This window comes from Indicator indicator, chromosome 9 (assembly GCF_027791375.1).
Source record: "Indicator indicator isolate 239-I01 chromosome 9, UM_Iind_1.1, whole genome shotgun sequence".
Classification (NCBI taxonomy): Eukaryota; Metazoa; Chordata; class Aves; order Piciformes; family Indicatoridae; genus Indicator; species Indicator indicator.
The window spans coordinates 37,097,793-37,122,468 of record NC_072018.1 but is presented as its reverse complement, the minus strand read 5'-3'; positions in this window follow the sequence as shown (position 1 = coordinate 37,122,468).

The window sequence follows — 24,676 nt, the reverse complement described above, 5'->3', positions numbered from 1 at the left end:
GTCTTTTGCCAGCAGCTGATGGACTATTTTATCACCTAGCAGCACCTGTGACAGCCACTACAAGCTCTGCTTCCAGTGGCACTTGGTCATCAGTTGAGCAGCAGCAGGAAGTGGAAGTTGTGTGTTGGTGGAGCAATGACCTTGTAGCTGAGCACTGGGGTAGAAGATCTTGAGGTCAACTTTCCCTTCCTGAGCAGGGCTGAATGCTTGTCCTGTGCCCCAAGCAAGGGATGGTTGTCTTGGGGAACCTCTGGATTCCACAAATGCTTCTGGAGCTGAGGAGCAGCTGCTTGCTCTGCTGTGACTGGAGGGGGCTGTGCTGGTGTTTGTCCTGCACCAGCCAGCAGGGGTGGATTCAGCTCTGCTGCCTGAGCTACACCCAGCCCTGTGTCCTTACATCGTGTGGGGCATCCTCATCTGCTCACCTGCTTGGGCAGAGGCTGATGCAAGCTGTCAGGCACTCCAAGCAGTTGTTTCCTCTTGGCTGCAGCCCCTTGGTAATCCAGGTAGCAATTACCCAACCTGAATGTTTGGCAGGTAGCTCCTAATCCCTGTGGAGGAAGCATATGCAAGCCTGGCTCTCACCTGATTCACTTCCTGACTTCCCTGACTTCACCCAGCAGTGCTGAGCACCTGAGGGGAGCTAACGTGTTCCCAGGTCCCTCTGTCCTGAGCAGCAGCAGTAAAAAGCTAATCATCCCTTCTGGATTTAGAAGCCCTTTTGTCCCGGGCTGGCTGCAGCCCAGGTGGGTGCAGCCCCTGGCAGCCTGCCCTGCTCTGTAGGTGTTGTTCTCAGAAGCAAAGCAGAGGGCTGCCAGCTGTCCAGTGTCACCTGCCCTGAGGGAATTTTCCTTCCAAATCTCCCAGTGGATTGCTCCACCAGGTGCCTACCCTCCTTGGCAGGGGCTGCTGCTGATGTGAACAAAAGGCACTGCTGGCTTCCCTGGCCAAGGGAAGTGGAATTGGCCTTGCTCAGTGGTGTTTTGCAGATGCAAAGGAGGGAAAAAAAGAGAAGTTAGAGTGCAGGACAGGATGGGCCAGAGTGTGTCTGCTGGAGAGAGTCCAAGGGAGGGCTACAAGGATGATTGAGGGATGGAGCTCTGCCCTAGGAGGAGAGGCTGAGAGAGAGCCCTGGGGATGTTCCATCTGGAGAGGAGAATGCTGAGAGGGATCTGATCAATGTCTATCAATAGCTGAGGGCTGGGGGTCAGGAGGGAGGGGACAGGGACAGGTTCTGCTCAGTTGCATCCTGGGATAGGACAAGGATGGAAAGGACAAGGACATGGAAACTGCAGCACAGGAGGTTCCACCTCAACACGAGGAGGAACTTCTTCACTGTGAGGGTCACAGAGCCCTGGAGCAGGCTGCCCAGAGAGATTGTGGAGTCTCCTTCTCTGGAGCCTTTCCAGCCCCATCTGGATGTGTTCCTGTGTGACCTGTGCTGGATTCTATGGTCCTGCTCTGGCAGGGGGCTTGGACTCAAAGATCTTCTGAGGTCCCTTCCAGCCCCTGACATCCTGGGGTTCTGTATTGTATTTCCTGCATTCTGTCACATTCAGGGGGGAGGGACAGGGCACCCTGGTACTGACCTGAGGGCCACAGCCTCAAGAGTTCCAGAGCTGCACTCAGGAGTTGCAAGAGAGCTGAAGTGTGGGGACCATTTGTATCCCTGGGTGACACAGAGCCCTGATTGCAGAAGGCTGTTCAGAGCAAGTCATGTCCATGGCCTTGAGCAGCCTGGGCTGGTGGGAGGTGTCCCTGCCCATGGCAGGGGATTGGAACTGGATGAGCTTTGAGGTCCCTTCCATCCCAACCCATTCCATGACTCTGTGCTCTTCCCTTTTCCTGCTTTCCAGACGTGGCTGTAGGTGGCTCTAGAATTTTGTAATCACTTTGCAGCTGTTTTTGAGGACAGGTTTTGCTTCCCTGCATGCTGGCAGACACAGGGGAGGCAGACAAAGCAGTACTTGAAGGCTAACTTGAACAGGCTGCCCAGGGAGGCTGTGGATGTCCCCTCCCTGGAGGTGTTCCAGGCCAGGCTGGATGAGGCCTTGAGCAACCTGTGCTGGTGGGAGGTGTCCCTGCCCATGGAAGGGGTTGGAGCTGGATGGTCTTGAAGGTCCCTTCCAACCCAACCCATCTATGAGCTTCCTGCAACATCACCTTCTGCTTTGGGCTCCAAACTGCTCTCACAGGAACATATCCAATGTGACTAAAGCAAAGGCTCTGGGAAGGCTGTGTGTGTTTTTTTCCTCAACCCACAGCATCTGTTTGCTGTGCCCAGCAGCAAGAGGCCTCCTGGTTGCTCTTGCCTCACCAGGAGGCACAGCTTATGTTCTTCAGAGCTGGCCCTTTGGCAACCCTCAGCTGAACTCCTTTTCCCTCAGCTTAGCATCACAGAATTGTCAGGGTTGGAAGGGACCTCAAGGCTCATCCAGTTCCAACCCCCCTGCCATGGGCAGGGACACCTCACACTACAGCAGGTTGCTCACAGCCACATCCAGCCTGGCTGCACAAACCTCCAGGGATGAGGCTTCCACCACCTCCCTGGGCAACCTGTGCCAGTGTCTCACCACCCTCATGGGGAAGAATTTCTTCCTAACATCCAATCTGAATCTCCCCACTTCTAGTTTTGCTCCATCTTAGTGGAGTGCTTGAATTGCTCCTCTCTAGCCAAGAGAGCTGGAAAGGCAGAGGGACAGGAAAGAGCCAGGAGGCTCTTTGAATCTCCCTGCAGCTCGATGGGTGAGGTCAAGTTCTTCCCCTGTGATTCACCAGCAGGTTTCGTCAGGATGGAGAGGTGAACCCTGGTTCCCTCATGCTTCTTTGTCAGTTCCCACACATCAGCATTCCTCCCCATCAGGGCATGAGGGAAGGGGCAGTGACTCACCCTGCAGGGGTTTCAGGTAACACAGCACTCAGCAGAGATGCTGCAGGCTGGGAGGGTGTTTAAGTGATGTACCACTTTGCTCCACAGGGAATCTGCCCAACTCCCTTGGACTCCTCCAGAAAAGAGCAAGAAAGAACTCACACACACACACACACACACACACAAAAAAAAAAAAAAAAAAAAAAAAAAAAAAAAAAAAAAAAAAAAAGGAGGAGGGCAGTGAGGAAGGGATGAAATGCTTCTGTTTCCTGTGGTGTCACCCCACAGAGCTCAGCTGCCAGGTTAGGGAGGTCTGCAGGGAGGCTGTGCCACTGCAGCCCCTGGAGCAGGCCCAGGCCAACCACATTGTGCCAGCAGCTCTGAGGGAGCAGCAGCAGGGTGCCAACAGCAGAGGAAATTGTGAGGAGAGGTTGTGGAGTCTCCTTCCAGTCCCATCTGGATATGTTCCTGTGTGAGCTGTGCTGGATTCTACGGTCCTGCTCTGGCAGGGGGCTTGGACTGGATGATCTCTGGAGGTCCCTTCCAGCCCCTCACATCCTGTCAGCCTGTGAGTGTTGTGAGCCCTAGGAGGATGGATGAGCTTTGGTGCCAGCCTGGCTGCTCTGCCCACTGCCATGACCATCCCTGGAGGGTGAAGTGGCAGTGCAGGGTGGTTGTAGAACCACAGAGTCACAGAATTGTTTCAGTTGGAAAAGGCCTCTGAGAGCATCAGGTCCAAACAGCAACCCAACCCCACCATGGCCACCAAACCATGGCCCCCAGTGCCATGGCCACAGGGTTCTGGAACCCCTCCAGGCATGGGGACTTCACCAGCTCCCTGGGCAGCCTGTGTCAGTCCCTGACCCCTCTTGCAGCCAGGAACTTGTTCCTCCCATCCGAGCTGGTTGCTGTCAAATGCCAGTGAATGTCAATATTTGTGGGGGTTTATGGTTTGGGGATTGCTTTGTTCTGAAGTGTACAGTTCCTGGGTTCTTTTCCTTCCTGCTGGTTAGCAGCAGGGCTGTGGGGTCATTCGTGTCACTAGCAGGCATCTCTCTCATGCCACACCTCAGGTGGGTTGTCAGTAGGAGGAGGTGTAGAAGATTCACAGCACCACCATCCCAGCAGCTGGAAGAGCTGTTGGGAAATGCAAAAGCACCAGGTGCAGAGCTGTGCTGCTGCTGCTGGCAGCTTCCATTTACTTACCTGGGGCTCTTCTGTAACCTGCAGCAGCCTACGTCACAGGAGGAGGGGAGGGGGAAAAGAAAGAAGCCAAAGTAGGTGGAAGGTTCTCTGCCAACCACCTTGGCTGAAAGAATGCAGGGGTCAGGTGAGCTGTGCTGACATGCTCCTGGCCTCCTGCAGTGGCAAGGGCTTAGCCTGGCCAGAAACTCTTCCTGCTGCAGCTGTGCCTCCCTGCAGCCTGCTGCAAAGGCTGGCAGAGGAGGGTGAGCCCTGCCTCACCTCACCTGCCCAGGCAGCATTTCCTCCACATGTCTCCCAGGATGTTAATCTTTCACTGGATGTCAGACATTAGTGTTGATGGACAAACAACCCCCAGAGCACAGACCCCCTGCCTGCCTTCTGTTCCTCTCCTCCTCACCACATCTCACCACACAGCCCTGCAGGCAGCACTGCTGGGGCACTGGATTGGAGCTCTGGGTCCCCCTGGCACTGCTCTGCTCTACTGTGGCTCCAGAGCTGCTGAGGGGCCTGGAACATCTCTGTGGTGAGGAGAGGCTGAGAGCCCTGGGGCTGGATAGTCTGCAGCAGAGCAGCCTGAGGGGGATCTGATCAATGCTGATCAATACCTCAAGGGTGGGTGTCAGGAGGATGGCACCAGGCTGTGTTCAGTGGTGCCCAGGGACAGGACAAGGGGTAAGGGGCACAGAGTGGAGCAGCAGAAGTTCATCTGAACAGGAGGAGGAACTTCTGTGATTGAAGGGTGACAGAGGCCTGGAGCAGGCTGCCCAGAGAGGTGGTGGAGTCTCCATCTCTGGAGTCATTCCAGCCCCACCTGGCTGTGTTCTGTGTGCCCTGCCCTGGGTGACTTTGCCTTGGCATGGGGCTTGGACTCAGTGATTTCCAGAGGTCCCTTCCACCTGGTCCCTGCATGCAGCTCTCACTGACTTTTGGTAGACTCTGTGAGCACCCTTGCTGCTAACAGACCAACATCAAGGGCAGCAAAAATCCAGGGCCCAATGCTCAGATGGCTGAATGTGTGGGGTTTTGGTTTTTTTAAACTCTTACGAAGAGGGGATAAGAAAGTTGTGGGCCAGAGCCAGCAGCATGAAAAAGGAAGTAATTTCAGGAACAGAAATATCAGTAAAGGTTGATCTCCAGATATCTCTCCTCTGCCTTCATCATCATCTGGTTGCAACAGGACTTTGTGAGTTGAACAGAGACAGCTCAGTGCTTAAAGAAAAGAGCCTGGAGGTGTTGTCTTGGTGGTGCTGACTGAAATCATGAAATCATACAATCACAGAATGGTTTGGTTTGGAAGGGACCTCCAAAGCTCAGCCAGTCCAACCCCCTGCACTCAGCAGGGACATCCTCCTCTAGAGCAGGTTGCTCACAGCCTTCTCCAGCCTCACCTTGAAGATCTCCAGGGATGGAGCCTCAACCACCTCCCTGGGCAACCTGCTGCAGTGTTCCAGCAGCCTCTTGGTGCAGAACTTGTTCCTCACATCCAATCTCAATCTGCTCTGCTCTCATTTCAAACCATTGCTCTTCATCCTGTCCCTGCAGCCCTTTGGGAACAGTCCCTCTGCAGCCCCTCTCTCCAGCTCTGGCAATGGCATCTCCACTCCTGGGACCCTCCAGAACCTCAGGAAGAGGCTTTCTAAAGCTAAGTGATGTCTGCAGAGGTTAAGAAAGGTGCCAATGTGTGTCCAAAAGAAGTGGGGAATGGCTCCACCTCTCTCTGTACTTCTGATGTCCTCCCTCCTTCTCCCCACATCTGTTTCCATCCCTGGAAAGAATCACTGCCAATTAATCCAATCTCTTTCAAAGCAGCCCCAGCTCCATGCCTCACCAGGGTCCTCAATCACATTAAGTGCTCCTCTGAAACTCCTAATGGGCCACCCAACAAGGAGAGGTAGGTTCAGGTGATCTCACCTATTAAACCTGCTAATTAAATCTGGCAGCAGCAGGACTTGGTGAGTTGCCCTTGATCCTGGCTTGGAAATTAGGCCACGTGTGCTTGGGCTCCAGATTTCTCCTGCTCCATTTGCTGTCAGCTTCCTTTGAACCATGTCCTTATGGGCCAGATCACATCCAAGTGTCTGAAGATCAGGCTTGGGTGAATAAATGTGGGGAGTCTTCATCCTGCTGTCAAATCCCCCTCTTCCTTGAGCAGTAGCTCATAGAGAGAGCTTCAAAGCTGCACTGACCTGACGGTCTCCACAGAACCCCCAAATGTTATCGTAGAATGGTAAGGGGTGGAGAGGACCTCCAGAGATGCCCTAGTCCAACCCCTCTGTCAAAGCAGCATCACCCAGGGCAGGTCACACAGGAGCACAGCCAGCTGGGGCTTGAGAGCCTCCAGAGAAGGAGACTCCACAACCCCCCTGGGCAGCCTGCTCCAGGGCTCCAGTTCTAGGTCTGTGTGGTTTAGGAGAAAGCCTCCCCAGAGGCAAAGCAGCTGTAGGGAAGTTCTGCTTGGAATCAGCAGAACTTCTGACACTGCTGCTCTCTGACCTCACCTGTGGGGGAATATCAGCTCAGTGATGTCATTTCCCCCTCCCTGGAGGTGTTGGATGGAGCCCTGAGCAACCTGGGCTGGTGGGAGGTGTCCCTGCCCAGGGCAGGGCTTTGGAGCTGGATAAGCTTTGAGGTCCCTTCCAACCCAACCCAACCCCTTCTGTGGTTCCATGAGGTGCTGATAAGGCTGGGAAGGGACAGGTTAGCCAACAAGGAGCTCTTCCTGAAGGCTGCTTCTGTACAGTGCCCAGCAGCTCAGGGGAGGTTCACCTTCCCCTCAGCTACCCTGGGGAGGCCACACCTGGAGTATTGAGGCCATCTCCTCTCATCTTAAGGCCATTTCTTCTTGTCCCCTTTCTCATGAGGACCAGGCCCTGCTTGTCCTCTGTCCTCCTCAGCTCCCAGCTTGCCTTCTGTCACAGAGCAGCACATCCATCTTTAAGATCCCTTCCAGCCCAAACCATTCTACAGATCTGTGAATCCTGCTTCTCCCACAGAGGTGGAAAGTTGACTTCTTTGCAAGTCCTCATCCCCAGAAGCTCTGCTCTTCCCCGGCTTTTTCCTTGAGTCATAAAATCACAGCATGGTTCAGGTTGGAAGGGAACTTGCAGGTCGCCTACTCCAACCTCCTGCCAGGGGCAGGGACACCACTCAGCTAGACTCACCTTGAACACCCCCAGGCAGGAGGCAGCCACAGCCTCCCTGGGCAGCCTGTGCCAGAGTCTCACCACCCTGGGACTGAAGAACTTCTTCCTCAGCTCCACTCTAACCCTGCTCTGCCTCAGCTTCAAACCATTCCCCCTTGGCCTGTCTCAGACACCCTCAGCAAAAGTCTCTCTGCAGCCTTCCTGCAGGATGCCTTCAGGTCCTGGCAGTCAGCTCTAAGGTGCCCCTGGAGCCTTCTCCTCTGCAGGCTGCACACCCCCAGCTCCCTCAGCCTGTGCTCACAGCAGAGCTGCTCCAGCCCTTGGCTCATCTTTGTGGCCTCCTCTGGACTCTCTCCAGCAGCTCTGTGTCCTTCTTCTGCTGGGGACACCAGAGCTGGAGGCAGGATTGGAGGTGAGGTCTGAGCAGAGCAGGAGGTGCTAAGTGGTGCTGTTGAACCTCTCTGCAGAGGTGTGAGGCACTCCCATTCCCCAGGAGCCTGCCAACATGATTGATGCTGAAAGTGTCCCTCCAGTGCACTCCACCAGGCTCACATTAAAGAGGAGCACAGGCAGGGCACATTAACTTTTATGGAGAGTTGGTTTGCAGCTCTTTAAGAGGCCATGTGCCATGCTGCTTTTTTTAGGAGCCAGCTACCCAAAATTAAAAGCAGGAAACCTTGCTAAAAATAACTGGAGGGGAACTTTCCTCTGGGTGGGAAGAGAGCCTGGTGGTGTCCTCGTGTGCTTTGGGCTGCCCAACAGCCAGATCCCTGCTGGGGGGCACAGGCTGTGCCCTGGGCAAACTCTGGGGGTGAGGATGCTGGGAACAGGTCTGGGGTCCAAGCTGGTGACATCTGCTGGGGTGGGATGTGAGCAGTTGTGGGGTTCCTGTTGACAGCATCTGGAGAGATGGATGTGAGTAGTTGTGGGGTTGAGAGTTGGATCAGGATGGCCCTGGTGGGATCAGGCAGTGGTGTGAGTGGGAGAGTTGGACCAGGATAGCCCTGGTGGGATCAGGCAGTGGTGTGAGTGGGAAAGTTGGACCAGGATAGCCCTGGTGGGATCAGGCAGTGTGTGAGTGGGAGAGTTGGACCAGGATAGCCCTGGTGGGATCAGGCAGTGTGTGAGTGGGAGAGTTGGACCAGGATAGCTCTGGTGGGATCAGGCAGTGGTGTGAGTGAGGAGAGTTGGACCTCAGGCTCTTCCCTGCTGCTGGGGCTGGTGAAGCTCTGAGTGCCCTCCTTGCCTGCAGAGCTGCACAGCAGCATTCCTGTGTGCCAGGCCTATGTCACATTTCCCCATTCAGCTGCTGGTGGGGGTTGTGCTATTTTAGACCCAGCTGGAAGTCTGTTTGCAGGACCATCTGCTACCAGCCCTACCCCAGATGATACAGTTGGAGCCTGCCCACAGCATCTTCCCCTCCCTCAGACAGTTCCAGGAAGGAGTGGTGAGTCAGGCCTGCAGCTGAGCTCAGATTGAGCCACCCCTGAGCTCCTGCCTAGCTGGGAGCAGGGCACAAGGCTGCCAGCTGCAGAGCCCTCTCCTTGCCCTCACAGACTGCATTGGGTTGGAAGGGACCCTCAGAGGTCCTCTTGTCCAACCCCTTTGCAGGCAGCAGGGACACCTCCAACCTGAGCAGGTTGCCCAGAGTCCTGTCAAGCCTGACCTTGAATGTCTCAGGGATGGAACCTCAACCACAGCCCTGGGCAACCTCTTCCAGTCTTCCACTATCCTCATGGTAAAGAGCAACCTCCTGATGTCCAACCTCAGCCTGCCCTGCTCCAGTTTCAAACCACTGCCCCTTGCCCTATCACCACAGCCCCTCCCCAGCCTTCCTTGCTTGCAGTAGATGATCTCTGAGGTCCCCTCCAACCTAAGCCATTCTATGATTCCTTCAGGTCCCCTTCAGATATTCCAATGCAGCTCTGAGGTCTCCCTGGAGCCTTCTCTTCTCCAGCCTGTCCCCACAGCAGAGGTTCTCCAGCCCTTTGAGCATCTTGGTGGCTTCCTCTGGACCTTCTCCATCAGGTCCATGTCCTTTCTGTGTTGGGGACCACTTAGCAGGACACAGCCCTGCAGGTGAGGTCTGAGCAGGGCAGATGGGCAGGATCCTCTCTCTCCAGCTCTGGCAATGGGCAGAGAAGCCTTCTGGGCTGCCAGTGCCCATTGCTGGCTCCTGTCCAGCTTCTCCCTGTGGGATCCAGCAGCTCCTTTCTGGCCACTTGGAAGAAGCAGCCAAAGGTCTCCATTTCTTCTGCCTCCACTGTTTGCCAATCAGCAGGTTCATGCCCCACAATTACCTCCCTGATCTAAGGAGGAGAGCTCAGTGCCTGCAGAGTATCTTGTGCCAGCATCCAGCCTGGGCAGAGCCCTCCAGTGTCAAGTGACAGCTGAGGCAATGTGCTGCCCCTGGGGAAGCAGAGGTGACTCCCTCACTGCCCCCACACCACCCCCAGCTTCCCATGTCTGTGGCATGGAGAGGAAAAAAGCCTCCACCAGCAACCCCCTCCCTGCTGCTGCTGGCAGCTCTGCCTGCAGAGTGAGGATGGAACCCAGGCTGCCTGGGGGAGCTCCCTGTGTGCTTCCATGGCTGATGCCTGCAGTGACTTCTGGCCAGCCTGGAGAGCTGGGCACAAGGGAACCTGGGGAGGTTCAAGGGCTAAGGGGCACCAACTGGAACCTCAGAAGTTCCATCTAAGCATGAGGAGGAACTTCTGCCATTTAAGGCTGCTGGAGGCCTGGAGCAGGCTGCCCAGAGAGGTGGTGGAGTCTCCATCCCTGGAGACTTTCAAGCCCCACCTGGATGCATTCCTGTGTGACCTGCCCTAGGTTCTCCTGCTCTGGCAGAGGGGGTTGGACTGGATGATCTCAGAGCTCCCTTCCTACCACTCTGTGACTCCACATGCCCAGATCAGGTTGGGACCCAAGGAGCTTTCCCCTCTAGCCTGTTCCAGTGGATGCTGAAGCAGAGAGGCCTCCTGCAGCTCCTCACTCAGCACTGCTCCCAAGGCATGGGCTTTGCTCCCATGAGTCAGGCCAGGGCTTTATCCTGCTCAGCAGCAACACCCACAGCTGTACCACCCCTGCTCTGGGCTCCTCAGGCTTCCTTCATCAGCTCCTGCCAGCTGTGTCCCCTGACCATTATCTGCTGGCCACACACTGGAGCAGCTGGCTGGCTGCAGTGCATGCAGCAGGCTGCAGCGTGACCTGGCAGCTTGGCTTCCTCTCCCAGAGTCTATCTTCTGCTGCTCTTCAGCATCCTACAGTTTATCTGTGGTCAGCTTTCTTACCCATTTCCTGCCAGCTGCTACTGGTCTTTGTCAGCTCCTGCAGGCAGGCTGAGCTTGCTGAGCCCCTGGCTGCTTTATGCCTGGGCTGGAAGCTTTGCAGGGGCTGCTCTGCAGCTTCCCAGCCAGGATTTCCTTGGATTTAGCAGCACAGCTGTTAATGAGACGCACTCCAGGACCTGCCGCTCCTGTTTGTGACACCTTCTTCATGGGATTTCAGTTCCTGCATGGCTGTGGCTGAGGCCTGACAAGCACAAAATTGGTTCCAGCAACAATCTTCACTCCTTGCCTCAGCAGGAGGATCCCAGGGCTTGAGCCCTTCTTCAGGGGCTTGGAACTGGTGATCTCCAGAGGTCCCTTCCAACCCCCACTGTTCAGTGATTTCAGGATTCTGGGATGAGTCTGTGATTCTGGGATGATTCTATGACTCTGGGATTCCATGATTCTGGATTCCATGATTCTGTGATGATTTCATGATTCTGGGATTCCATGATTCTGGGATGATTCCATGATGATTCCATGACTCTGGGATGATTCCATGACCCTGTGATTCCAAGATTCCTCACCTCTCCATGGACAGTGCCTGCCCTGCCCAGCACAGTGGTGGAGTCCCCATCACTGGAGGTGTCCAAGGGACAAGTGGCTGTGGCCCTTGAGGCCATGGTCTGGTGGTCATGGAGGTGTTTGGACCTGGTGATCTTAGAGGTTTTATTTCTGATGATTCTGTGACTCCCTCCTTTGCCTTGTCCCACAGAGGTGTTAGAGCAGCTGAGGGCTCAAGTCCCTGCTCTGGGTCCAGTATCTGCAGGATGTCCATTCCCTGGCCTCTTCTCCAGGCTGTGCTCACAGCTTGCCACTGAGGCTGGTCCACGACCTGAGCTCCCTTTGGAGCCATCCCCACTGCTGCAGCAGGGTGCAGGAGCTGTGGGGGTCACTCACCAGCTGTGTCCCTTGCTCCTGTGGTTCCTGGGAGGTCAGGTCTCAGGTTCACTGCTGGGGCTCTGCTGGGAACCAATCCATTCGGGGGCATCCTATTTGGAGTTCAGGGCTACCAAGGGAGAGTTCCTCTTCACCCTGGCTCCCCCAGGGATCTCCTAATGGGATGAGTGAGTGGTCAGTGGGGCAGAAAGCAGCTCCCCAGACCCTCGAGCTGCAGCCTACCCAAAGGAACAAAAAAACCACCAACAAAAAAGTTTAGCTTTGGAGCAGTGGAAAGGAGAAGAGCTCAGAGAATTTCCCTTTTTGTTTTTTTTTTTTTTTTTCTCTTCTTTACAAAAGAAAAGAGATCTCTTTAAAAACCTTAGAGAGGTTGATGAGTCAGCTCCTTCTGCTGGGCCATGGGCAGTGCAGAAGTTCCTGTGACCTCTTGTGTGCACTGGAAGTCATAGAATCAAGGAATCCTAGAATGGTTTGGGTTGGAAGGGACCTCCAAAGCTCAGCCAGTCCAACCCCCTGCACTCAGCAGGGACATCCTCCTCTAGAGCAGGTTGCTCACAGCCTTCTGCAGCTTCACCTTGAATATCTCCAGGGATGGAGCCTCAACCTCCTCCCTGGGCAACCTGTTGCAGTGTTCCAGCAGCCTCCTGGTGCAGAACTCGTTCCTCACATCCAATCTCAATCTGCTCTGCTCTCATTTCAAACCATTGCTCTTCATCCTGTCCCTGCAGCCCTTTGGGAACAGTCCCTCTTCAGCCTTCTTGTAGCTCCTTCAGGTACTGGAAGGTTGCTCTGAGGTCTCCCTGGAGCCTTCTCTTTCCCAGGCTGATCAACCCCAGGTCCCTCAGCCTGACCTTGCAGCAGAGGTGCTCCAGCCCTTGGATCATCTTTGTGGTCACTTCTGAATCCACTCCATCAGGTCCATGTCCTTCATGTGTTGAGAGCTCCAGGGCTGGCCACTACAAGAAGCTGGGTTGGAGCAGATTCTATCATTCTATGACTTTTGAGGGGGTCAGGTAGTGATGGGGAGAATGGAGCAAAACTAGAAGTGGGGAGATACAGATTGGGTGTTAGGAAGAAGTTGTTCACCATGAGGGTGGTGAGAGACTGGCACAGGAGGTGGTGGAAGCCTCATCCCTGGAGGTTTTTGCAGCCAGGCTGGATGTGGCTGTGAGCAACCTGCTGTAGTGTGAGGTGTCCCTGCCCATGGCAGGGGGGTTGGAACTGGCTGAGCCTTGAGGTCCCTTCCAACCCTGACAAATCTATGATTCTGATCTATGATTCTAGATGACCTTTGGAGGTGCCTTCTGACCCAGACCACTCTCCATTGGCCCAGAATGTGCAAGAAAAGGAGCAGGAGCACGTTGGAGAGGAGAAGTCCTTGGCTCATGTCTTTAATATTCTGAGGGGCAGCTTCGTGAGTGCTGCTGCCTGAAAACTGCTCAGTTCTGATAGCTGCTGTTTGACTTTCTCCCAGCAGCTGATGGCAATAGCAAGAGGCTCTTATCACAGGGAGATAAGAGTGCAGCATCCTGCTCCCTTCCAAACACAGACCTGAAATATTTATTGACTTCTCCTGCTTTTATGAATCATGACTGACAATTGGGAGATTCCTATCTGGCTCTGGAGCTGTCCCATTGTTGGGGTTTTGTTTGTTCCTGACACATTCAAATGGTTCCCTCTCCATTGTTCTCCCTGCCTGCAGATTTATGTCTTGGTGCCTTTAATTTCCTCCAGTAATTTCCTCACTGCTCTCTATATGGACACCCCCACACTGTCAATCCAGATCAAGTCCAAAGCCAAAACCACTCCAGTTTTAATGAGTCCCAGCCCCTGGTTTTGTCTCCAGCCCAACACAAACAAGAAGCTCTGAAGCCTGGGTTGGGTTTTAATGTCTGAGGTTTGCATCACTTTCATTCATAGCCAGAGTCACAGAATGGCAGAGACTGGAAAAAGACCTCTGGAGATCATCCAGTCCAAGGGCACCCAGGGGACTGGGGAAGGGTCTGGGGAGCAGGGCTGGGGAGGAGCAGCTGAGGGAGCTGGGGGGGTTTGGTGTGGAGAAGAGGAGGCTGAGGGAGACCTCATTGCTCTCTACAGCTCCTGAGAGGAGGCTGAGCCAGGGGTTGGCCTCTGCTCCCTAGTCTCAGGTGACTGAAGGAGAGGAAATGGCCTGGAATGTGCCAGGGGATGGTTGGGTTGGAGAGGAGGAAAAGTTTCTTTGCTGCAAGAGTGGTGAGGGACTGGCACAGGCTGCTCAGAGAAGTGGTGCAGTCCCCATGCCTGGGGGTGTTCCAGCAAGGTGTGGCCATGGCACCTAGGGCCATGGTGGGGTTGGGTTGGTGTTGGGCTGGAGGATCTCAGAGGCCTTTTCCAACCCAAACCATTGTGATTCTATAAAGTCTTCTGGGAACTGGTGGATGGAGCTGACTGTCCTCTGCTGCCATGCAGGGCTCAGAGCAGTTGCAGAGCTGGCTGCAGAGCCTGGAGGACTCCTGCAGGCAGGGAGCAGGTATCAAGCATGGAAGCAAAGTCCTCATGCTTTGGTCCAGTGCTGCTGTGGTGCCTGGAAATAAGGGAAGGTGGGAAAGGGCAGGAGAGTGGAGGCTAAAGGATTCCTTGTAATGAATCAGGGCTGAAGGTCAGAAAGTTGAGCTTGGAAGGGACCTCTGGAGATCATCCAGTCCAACCCCCCTGCTAAAACAGGGACACCCAGATCAGGCTGCACAGGAGTGTGTCCAGGTAGGGCTTGAAAGTCTCCAGGGAAGGAGACTCCACAGCCTCTCTGGGAAGCCTGCTCTGGGGATCCAGCGCCCTCAGAGTTTCTCCTTCAGTCCAAGGGAAGCCTCCTGTGCTCTAGTTTGTGCCCATTGCCCCTTGGCCCTCGAGGCTGTGCCCTGTTACCATCCCTGTGGTGCTGAGTGGTCACCTCTGCAGTGCTGAGCCCCAGGTGTGTGGCTAGAAGGGGAAGTCCCAGTGCTGCCCTGCTTGCCCTGGGAGGTGGCACTGGCAGCTGAAGGCATTGGGTGGGAGGAGTGGACACAAGGAAGAACTTCTTTAATGTGAGGGTGCTGGAGCCCTGGAGCAGGCTGCCCAGAGAGGTTGTGGAGTCTCCTTCTCTGGAGACTTTCCAGCCCCACCTGGATGTGTTCTGTGTGCCCTGCCCTGGGTGACCCTGCCCTGGCAGGGGGTTGGACTGGATGAGCTCCAGAGGTCTCTTCTGTGGTTCTGTGATTTCCTCATTGCTTCTTGCTAGCTGCTGTGGAGGGGCTGAGATGTTTTTCACCCCTCTTGCTGCTGCCTTTGAGCCAGCATCCTGCCATCCCCCCCCCAGCTGTGCATGGAATAGAATCATAGCATCTTTAAGGTGGGAAAAGACCTCTCAGATCATCCAGTCCAACACCAACCCAACCCCACCATGGCCACCAAACCATGGCCCTGAGTGCCATTGCCACAGGTTTCTGGAACCCCTCTAGGGATGGGGACGCCACCACCTCCCTGGGCAGCCTGTGCCAGTCCTTGACCACTCTTGGAACAAAGAAATTTTTCCTCCTTTCCACCCTAACCCTCCTTGCATGACATGCTGTACCTCAAGGGGCTTGGAGGTGTAAGAGCAGAGCAGATGTAATTTTGGACTGCCACTGGGTGACCATTTATTGACTCTTTTTTTTTGGGGGGGGTGGGGAGGTGATGAGTAAAGCTCTGTAGAAAGTTGTGCAGCTGGAAGACTGCTGCAAGCCTGGCTCCAAACTCTCCTCTCTTCCCCAGGAACAGACTTTGATTTGCTGTAGTTCATTTCCCTCTGAAGCCTGCTTTTTGTAGATAACATAAAGCACTTGGCAGAGTGGTTGATAACTGAATGGATGAAGCATGACATTTTCCTAGATACAGTTTGCCTCATCAACACTTGTCTCCTGTATCACAACCCAGGAACAGCAGCTGGCTGAGGGCACGTTGCTTGCTCAGGTCCTCCAGGGAGGTGGGGAGGGAGAGAAGGTATGGAGAGGGCTGTGATGGGGTCACAGCTGCTTCAGGAGCACACAGAACTGCTGGGTTTGGAAGAGCCCTTTGAGATCACTGACAGTGAGGGTGGTGAGATGCTGAAACAGGCTGCCCAGGGGGACTGTGGACCTTAGAGCAGCTTTGCAGGACTTGAAGGGGGTCTACAAGAAAGCTGGGGAGGAACTCTTGACAAGGGCTGGGAGTGACAGGACCAGGGACAATGGCTTTGAGCTGGGAGAGGGGAGATTGAGACTGGAGATGAGGAAGGAATTCTTGGCAGTGAGGCTGGGGAGACACTGGCACAGGTTGCCCAGGGAGGCTGTGGATGTCCCCTCCCTGGAGATCACAGAATAGTTTGAATTGGAAGGGACCTCCAAAGCTCATCCAGTCCAAACCCCTCTGCAGTCAGCAGGGGCATCCTCAGCTAGATCAGATTGCCCAGAGCCCAGGCCAGGCTGGATGAGGCCTTGAGCAACCTGTGCTGGTGGGAGGTGTCCCTGCCCATGGCAGGGGCTTGGAACTGGATGAGCTTTGAGGTCCCTTCCAACCCAACCCATTCTGTGATCTATGAATTTCTACCAGCCCATTTCAGGGGTGAAAATGGACCTTTGGTGCTTGCACCTAATGGAGATTGAACCCAAACATGGCCACATTCCAGTGCACAGTGCCCAGCAGACTGGCATGTGGAAGCTGGAGGGCAGCACAGGTAAAGATGCTGCTCTGTTTGTTGGAGTGCTTCGAGTTGATTAGAGTTGGGTGAAAATGATTAGCTGAAAGGCTTCTGAGTAAACCAATTTCCAGTGTAATTAGGCAGGCTGGAGATAGTGTGAGCCTCTATAATTATGTTCCCTGCCCATGTGCTGTCTTCTGGGTGAATTCATTCTGCAGGGAGCTCAGGGGGGGAGGAAAGGGTGGGCAGGGGAGCAGTTGTGTGGGGAGAAGCTGCTGCTGGAAGCCTCCCAGGGAAGCTTAGCAAGTGATGAGGGGTGGTTGAGTGGGCAGTGAGGTGGATGGGGAACTGGCTGAAGGACAGAGCTTGGGGGGTTATGGTCAGTGGTGCAGGGTCTGGTTTGATGCCTGTGGTTAGTGATGTTCCCCAGGGGTCAGGACTGGGTCCCAGTCCTGTCCAACACCTTCAACAGTCTGGATGAAGGCACAGAGTGGACAGAGTGGACCCTCAGCCAGTTTGCTGATGGTACCAAACTGGGAGGGGAGGCTGCCACCCATCAGGCTGTGCTGGGAGACCTGCCCAGGTTGGAGAGCTGGGGGACATGAAGTTAGCAAAGGCAAGGGGAGGGTCCTGCCCCTGGGGCGGAACAACCTCCTGCAGCAGTACAGCTGAGGGGGGACCTGCTGGAGAGCAGCTCTGGGGAGAAGGACCTGGCAGTGCTGGGGGGCAGCAAGTTGCCCATGAGCCAGCAATGTGCTCTTGGGGCCAAGGAGGCCAAAGGTCTCCTGGGGGCATGAGGGAGAATGTGGCCAGCAGGTTGAGGGAGGTTCTCCTGCCCCTCTGCCCTGGTGAGGTCACATCTGGAGTACTGTGTCCAACCCAGGAGGGACAGGGAGCTACTGGGGAGAGTCGAACAGAGGGCCAGAAGGGTGCTGAGGGGCTGGAGCATGTCTGTTGTGAGGAGCTGTGTCTGAGCTGTGCACAGAGGCACAGCCAGCACAGAAAGTGAAAGGCCACACTGTGGCTGCCTCCTGCACCCCTCCAGAGGGTGACTTATCCCTGCTGGGGAGACACAGCATGGCCAGGCAGCTGCTGTGCCACACCTGAGTCACCTGCATGGCAGCAGGAAGCAGCCTCCAGGGACAGCCTGCCCAGCCCCTGCCACCCCATCCTGCAATTCCTCATCAAGCACAACCCTAGAGAACCCCACAGCAGGGTCGTGCCCAGGCTGCTCCATCATTGTCTTGTGCTCTCTGGATGTCTGCTTCCTGCTCCTGGCCCTCCCTGGGCTGCCAGGGGCTGGAGGCAGCAGTGCTGCTCCTGTCCTCACAGTGTTCTGGGAGGATCACACTGGGAGGCTGCTGGAGCCCTGGGGCAGGCTGCCCAGAGAGGTGGTGGAGTCTCCTTCTCTGGAGATGTTCAACACCTGCCTGGGTGTTGTGATCCTGGGCAGCCATGGATCTGTTGGAGAGGGTCCAGAGGAGGCCACAAAGATGATCTGAGGGCTGGAGAACCTCCCCTGTGGGGACAGGCTGAGAGAGAAGGCTGGAAAACAGAAGGCTCCAGGGAGACCTTGGAGCAGTACCTGAAGGGCTCCAGGAAAGCTGGGGAGGGACTCGTAACAAGGGCAGGGAGTGCCAGGATGGATTGGCTGCAGCAGGCTGGCAGCAGGCAGGCTTCAGCCACATCCTGTGCCCAGGGGCTGCAAGACAGAGAAGTTGCCATGGGGCAGGCAGGTTTTCCCCAGCAGGACAGCCCAGGTTTGTGTTTTGCCCTTTGATCAGGAGGTGCTGCTGTGTGTCTGGGGTTCCTGGTGAGGTTTCAGCACAAAAAACTAATCCTTTTCTCTGGGAGGGGGGTACTTCATCATTCCAGCTGGCACCCACACGTGCCTCTGAGAAATGGCTTCGAGACCAGGACTTGTAGCCAGCTCTTTGCATTTTGCTACAACCACAAATCAAACTCTGAAAAAAGAAAAAAAAAAAAAGAATAAAATCAAAATTAAAAAAAAGGAAGGAGAATAAACAAATAAATAAGAATAACAGTTGGTGGAATGAGAACTAAAGCTACCCAAGACAGAGAAAGAAATATTTCAGCTGCTGTCACCTTAACTCTTAATACCTTTCTTGCAGGAAAAGAACCAATTCTGGAAGCTGGCAAGGGAAATGCAAAGGGGCAGCAGTGCCTACAAGCTGATAAGAGTGACCTGCTCTCCTGGCCTGCCTCCAAGCTGCAGGGCCAGCCCTGCCTGGAATGCAGGTGGTTCAGCAGTGGAATTGCAAGCAGAGAGAGCCCTGCTGCAGGAGCACAGCTCAGCAGCCAGCCCCTGCCCACTGCACCCAGCCCCAGGTTTGTAGCTGCTCCTCTTTAAAATCTAATGAAGCAAATAATGTTGCGACAGATGCAGGCAGTGGAAATGTGGCAGAGGGAGGCAATTAACCCCTCTGCTAATAAGGGCTGTCAGATTGGGCAATTTTTATTTATTTCTTTATTTATTTATGTATTTATTGTAATAGCTACTATGAAACACCTAGGCTGTGAGTATGGGATGCTGCCAGCCTGGTTGGGATTGTTGATAGCTTTGGAAGGGAGATGTAGAACTTCTTCCAGGGAAAGCAGGAGGGGGTTTATGTCTTCTTGGAATGGGTGGGAATGAGGACAAAGTCCCAGGGTGATTTTGGCTGGAGAGAGCTGTGGATTTCTATCCCACTGGCTTAGAATCATAGACTGGTAGGGGTTGGAAGGGAGCTCCAGAGCTCATCCAGTCCAACCCCCTGCCAGGGCAGGGCACACAGAACACATCCAGGTGGGGCTGGAAAGTCTGCAGGGGAGACTCCACAACCTCTCTGAGCAGCCTGCTCCAGGGCTCCAGCAGCCTCACCCCAGAGAAGTTTCTCCTCATGCTGAGGTGGAACCTCCTGGGCTCCAGTCTGTGTCCATTGCCTCTTGTCCTGTCTCAGGACACCACTGAGCAGAGCCTGGCCCCTTCCTGCCTCCCACCCCTCAGAGATTTACAGACATTGCTCAGATCCCCTCTCAGCCTTCTCCTCCCCAGGCTACCCAGCCCCAGGTTGCAGCCTTTCCTCCTCACAGAGATGTTCCAGGTCCTTGTGGGCTCCCCTGGACTCTCTCCAGCAGTTCCCTGTCCCTCTGGAGCTGAGGAGCCCAGAACTGGACACAATACTCCAGATGTGACCTCACCAGGGCAGAGTAGGAGAGGAGAACCTCTGCTGCCCTGCTGGCCACACTCTTCTGAATGCACCCAGGAGACCACTGGCCTTCTTGGCCAGGAGGACTCATTACTGTCCCATGGGGAGCTTTCTGGACTCCAAGGCACCCTCTGCCTCCTGCTGCAGCTGAGGTTGGGCTTTTGCTGCCATGTCCAGGTGGCCTTGGATCACTGAGCTGTTGTAGCCCCAGGTCTCTGCTGGACATGGCGCATGCTGAGCTGAAACACAGCTAGAGAAAGCCCTGGGAGCCCTGGTGGACACCAGGCTGAGACTGGAATGAATTGCAGGGAGGGTTACTGGCAAAGAGGATCTGAGGAAAGGCTCCCAGCCATGTGTGGCTGCTGCCCGTTGGGCCAGGCAGTTGCCACAGTGGGAAGTGTGTCAATGCCCTCTGCTTGCAAAGCCAGCCAGCCCTGGGGGAGGAAGCAGCTGGTTGCCACATAAAGAGAGCCACAGGGCTGTGTCCCAACACCCCAGTTTGTCTTTATGACCCTCTGGTGGCCTGGCACATGACAAAAGGACAAAGCATTCAGCTCTCCAGGTCAGTGCCCTCCCCAGGCAGGGTGAGCTGAGGTAGGTGTGCAGCAGCCCCTGGGGGTGCAGCATCCCTGGAGGTGTGGGCATGGCCCTGTGGGACAGGGTTAGTGGCCATGCTGGTATTGGGTTGATGGTTGGACTTGGTCTTAGAGGAGTCACTGGAACAGGTTGCCCAGGGAGGCTGTGAATGTCCCCTCCCTGGAGGTGCTCAAGGCCAGGCTGGATGAGGCCCTGAGCAAGCTGTGCTGGTGGGAGGTGTCCCTGGCCATGGCAGGGGGTTGGAGCTGGGTGAGCTCTGAGGTCCCTTCTAGCCCAACCCATTCTATGACTCTGATTCCATGAGTGCTCTCAAGTCTCTGTGATCATCAGGGTGGTGTCCTCCTTCCTGTAACATTTGGGTTGTCTTCTGTGTCCACTCTGCGGTCTCAGAGCTTATCTTGTGTGAAGAGCTGATAGATTGTCTGGGCTTGTAAGACAGCAGTCATAGAATGCTTTGGGTGGGAAAATCCCTCTGGGATCATCCAGTCCAACATCAACCCAACCCCACCATGGCCACCAAACCATGGTCTCAGGTGCCATGGCCACACCTTGCTGGAACTCCTCCAGGCATGGGGACTCCACCACCTCCCTGGGCAGCCTGTGCCAGTCCCTCACCACTCTTGCACCAAAGACATTTTTCCTCTTCTCCAACCTAACCCTCCCCTGGTTCAGCTTGAGGCCATTTCCTTGCATCCTGTCATCAGGGAGCAGAGCCCAACCCCCAGCTCACTGCAGCCTCCTCTCAGGAGCTGGAGAGAGCAATGAGGTCTCCCTCATCCTCCTCTTCTCCACACCAACCACCCCCAGCTCCCTCAGCTGCTCCTCTCCAGCCCTCTTCTACTAGACCCTTCCCCACCTTTGTTACCCTTCTCTGATCCTGCTCCAGCTCCTCAATGTCTTCCCCCTCCTCTTCTCCAGGCTAAACACCCTCAGGTCCTTTGATTTCTGATTTCTGCTCAGATCTCTCAAGGCAAAGCTGTGGAGCACATTTCAGGGAGATGTATGACTCCCCAGGAACCTTTGGGTACCTTCTTAAGATCCAGAATTTCTTCAGCTGTTAGCTGCAGCAGTGACAGCAGAGCTAATGGCAGACATCCATAACCACCCTGGCAAGGAGCTCTCTGTAATGTATGGAAGTAGAGCTGCATTCCAGAGCTGTCTTGGAGGAGCCAGCTGCATGGATTCATCTTCATCTTCAGCTGGAAGGATTTGCTCCCTGGAAGGAGAAAGAGAGAGGGGAAAAAATCCTCAACAAAGCCAAACCAAGCCAGCAGGATCAGCCCTGTGACAGATGCCCACCAGGGCTATCAGGCTGCAGGGAGGTGTTCCCAGGCTCTGGGGATCATGGAGTCCAAGCCCCCTGCCAGAGCAGGACCATGGAATCCAGCACAGGTCACACAGGAACACTTCCAGATGGGGCTGGAAAGGCTCCAGAGCAGAAGATTCCACAACCTCTCTGGGTAGCCTGCTCCAGGGCTCTGTGACCCTCACTGTGCAGAAGTTCCTCCTCATGTTGAGGTGGAACCTCCTGTGCTGCAGTTTCCATCCTGTGTTGTAGTTTTACCCTGTGCTGAGGTGGCAGAGCGAGGGAACCACCACTCAGACCTGGGCAGGAAGGGGAAGAAGAGGATGCTGAGGGGGATCTCAGGAGTGCTTGCAGGTCTCTGAGGGGGGTTGCAGGAAGGTGGGGCCAGGCTCTTCTCAGTGGTGCCCACTGACAGGTCAGGGGGTAGTGGGCATCAGCTTGGACACAGGAAGTTCCATCTGTACATGAGGAGGATCTTTGGTGTGAGGCTGCTGGAGCCCTAGAGCAGGCTGCCCAGAGAGGTTGTGGAGTCTCCTTCCCTGGAGACTTTCCAGCCCCACCTGGATGTGTTCTGTGTGCCCTGCCCTGGGTGATTCTGCTCTAGCAGGCAGCTTGAACTTGATTTCTGGAGGTCATTTCCAACCCCTGACATTCTGTGATTCTGTGATTCTGTGATGTTTATTGTCTCAGCAGCTCAATCCAAACATTTAGTTTGCATTCTGGGGCTCTGCAGTCTGGAGTAGAGGAGGCTGAGGGAGACCTCATTGCGCTCTACAGCTCCTGAGAGGAGGTTGGAGCCAGGTGATAGAAGGAGAGGAAATGTCCTGAAATGTGCCAGGGGAGGGTTAGGTTGGAGAGGAGGAGAAATTTATTTGGTGCAAGAGTGGTGAGGGACTGACACAGGCTGCCCAGGGAGGTGGTGGAGTCCCCATGCCTGGAGGTGTTCTGGAAAGGTCTGGCCATGGCACCTGGGTCCATGGTTTGGTGGCCATGGTGGGGCTGGGTTGCTGCTGGGCTGGGTGCTCTCAGAGGCCTTTTCCAACCCAAACCATTCCATTATTCAGCTCCTTAGGTAGGTTCAGCAGGTGCTCCATGGTTGCACTTTCAGCAGTGTCACAGAATTTCTGCTGCTCTTTTGCCTGCTCAGCTTTGATGTTGGTCCTTCTCTTCTTCCCTAAAGCTGCCCCTTGCCCTGCTCAGCACCCACACTCCCTTCCCCCTCTGAGCTTCTCTTTCCTGCTAGCTCCTGCATGTCCTGAGGGATCTCTACCTCTACCTGGGATAAATGATTCCTTGCTCGGCCTGTTCCAGCAGCATTCAAGAACTTCCATGCACTGTTGGGAGCAGAGTATGAAGCTGAAGCTGGCAGCTCTGCTGGCTGCCCAGGAGACTGAGTTGCTGTCATATTGCATCTGACTTGCATCAGATCAGAGTTTAGGATTTGGGTGATTTGTTGTCCAGATTAATGTCAATCTGTTTTGAATTAGAACACCCCATGGCAAATCCTTTGCTGTGATCAATGAACTGTCTGGCTGCAGTCACCCAGCATTACAGCAGGCATGGATTTGGCCTCCTGCTTGATTATCTCATCCCCTCCTACATCACTTTCCTTATGTGCTTCAGACATCAAACCTTTGATCCTCTCCAAAGTGGTTGAGTGTCTTCCACAGGAGTCAGTGAGGATGGGAGGCTTGGTCTGGGCAGAAGACGTGGACCACATATGGAGCTTGAGAAGGGCAGATTGAGGCTGGAGATGAGGAAGAAATTCTCTGCAGTGAGGGTGGGGAGAGACTGAAACAGGCTGCTCAGGGAGGCTGTGGCTGTCCCCTCCCTGTAGGTGTTCAAGGCCAGGCTGGATGAAGCCTTGAGCAAGCTGTGCTGGTGGGAGGTGTCCCTGCCCATGGCAGGGGGTTGGAGCTGGGTAAGCTTTGAGGTCCCTTCTAACCCAACCCATTCTGTGAACCTTCTCCACCACAAGTGGCATGGTTGGTGTGGCTGTGAGCAGGGAATCTGCTCTGCCCCTCTGCAGCAGAGGAGCAAGAGGTGCAGGAAGTGTCTGGAAGCTGAGGAACACACCTGGGTGTGAGTGGATACCAAGCAGCCTGAGATACCATCACCTGCCAGAGGCCAGCTCTGACAACTGCTTTTCAGCTTCATGTCACCACCACTGCCTGATGCAGCTGATCAGCCCTGGCCTCCAGCTGGCAGACATCAGCTGCTCTCTCTAAAACATGCCTGCTGCCTCCACTACCTCCCTCTGGCAAAGTGCAATAGTAATTGGCCTCCTCTGGTGGATGAGAATTCACTCATGGCTGCTGCTGTCTCACCACACCACGAGCAGGGAAGCCACCACCACTCTGAACCTCTGCAGCACTCGAGCTGTACAGAGCTAGAAACTGATGTGGTCCCCAGGTCCTTCTGCAGCAGGCTGCCAGAGAGGTTGTGGAGTCTCCTTCTCTGGAGCCTTCCAAAGCCCCTCTGGATGTGTTGCTGTGTGACCTGTCCTGGGTGATCCTGCTCTGTCAGGGGCTTTGACTTGATCTCTGGAGATCCCTTGGCAGAGGGATGTGGAATCTCCTTCTCTGGAGACTTCCAAAGCCCCTCTGGCTGTTGCTGTGTGCCCTGCCCTGGGTGCCCCTGCTCTGGCAGGGGGTTGGACTGGATGATCTCCAGAGGTCCCTTCCAACATCCTGTGAGTCTGTGACCCAGCTCCTGCTAAAATGAGGAGGGGTGGGCAGAATCCTTGTGCAGATGAAAGCTCCAAGTGGTTTAGTGTCTCTCTCATGACAACCTGAGGTCATCTTGATCCAGGGGAATATCTAATTAGACACAATCCCATTTCAGATGCTCCTAATAGATTCTAGAGGAAAACCTTTTGGCTCTTCTTATTGGGAGCTTTTAATTCTTAATTTCTTTCTTTTAATTTTTTTCCCTCTTTTGGTAATTATTTTTTGGAGCAAACAGGGCAAATCAATCTATTGGAAAGAATTAGCATTTCTTCCTTGGCTTCCTACTCTCCCTCCCTGTTCCTCCCCTTCTCCTCTTCCCCTCATTTGAATATGACTCCAATTTATTCCTGTTTGTTTGCAACCAGTGCATAAAGATTTGTGCAGCCTCTTGCTTTCCCCACTGCTTGTGCAGATCTCTGCTCTCACCCTGCTCAGATCACAGAATCTCTTTGGTCTGAAAAGCTCTTGAAGCTCAGCCAGTCCAACCCTTCTCTAACTCTGCCAAGGCTGGAGCTGAACCATGGCCCTCAGCACCACATCTCTGCCCCTTTCAAACCCCTCCAGGGATGGGCATTCAGCCACCTCCCTGGGCAGCCTGTGCCAAGCTTGGAGAATCCTTCCAGTCAGGAAGTTTCTTCTCATCTCCAACCTAAACCTCCTCTGGTGCAACTTGAGGCCATTCCCTCTCATCCCAAGAGGATGAGCTGTACCCTGTGCAGATT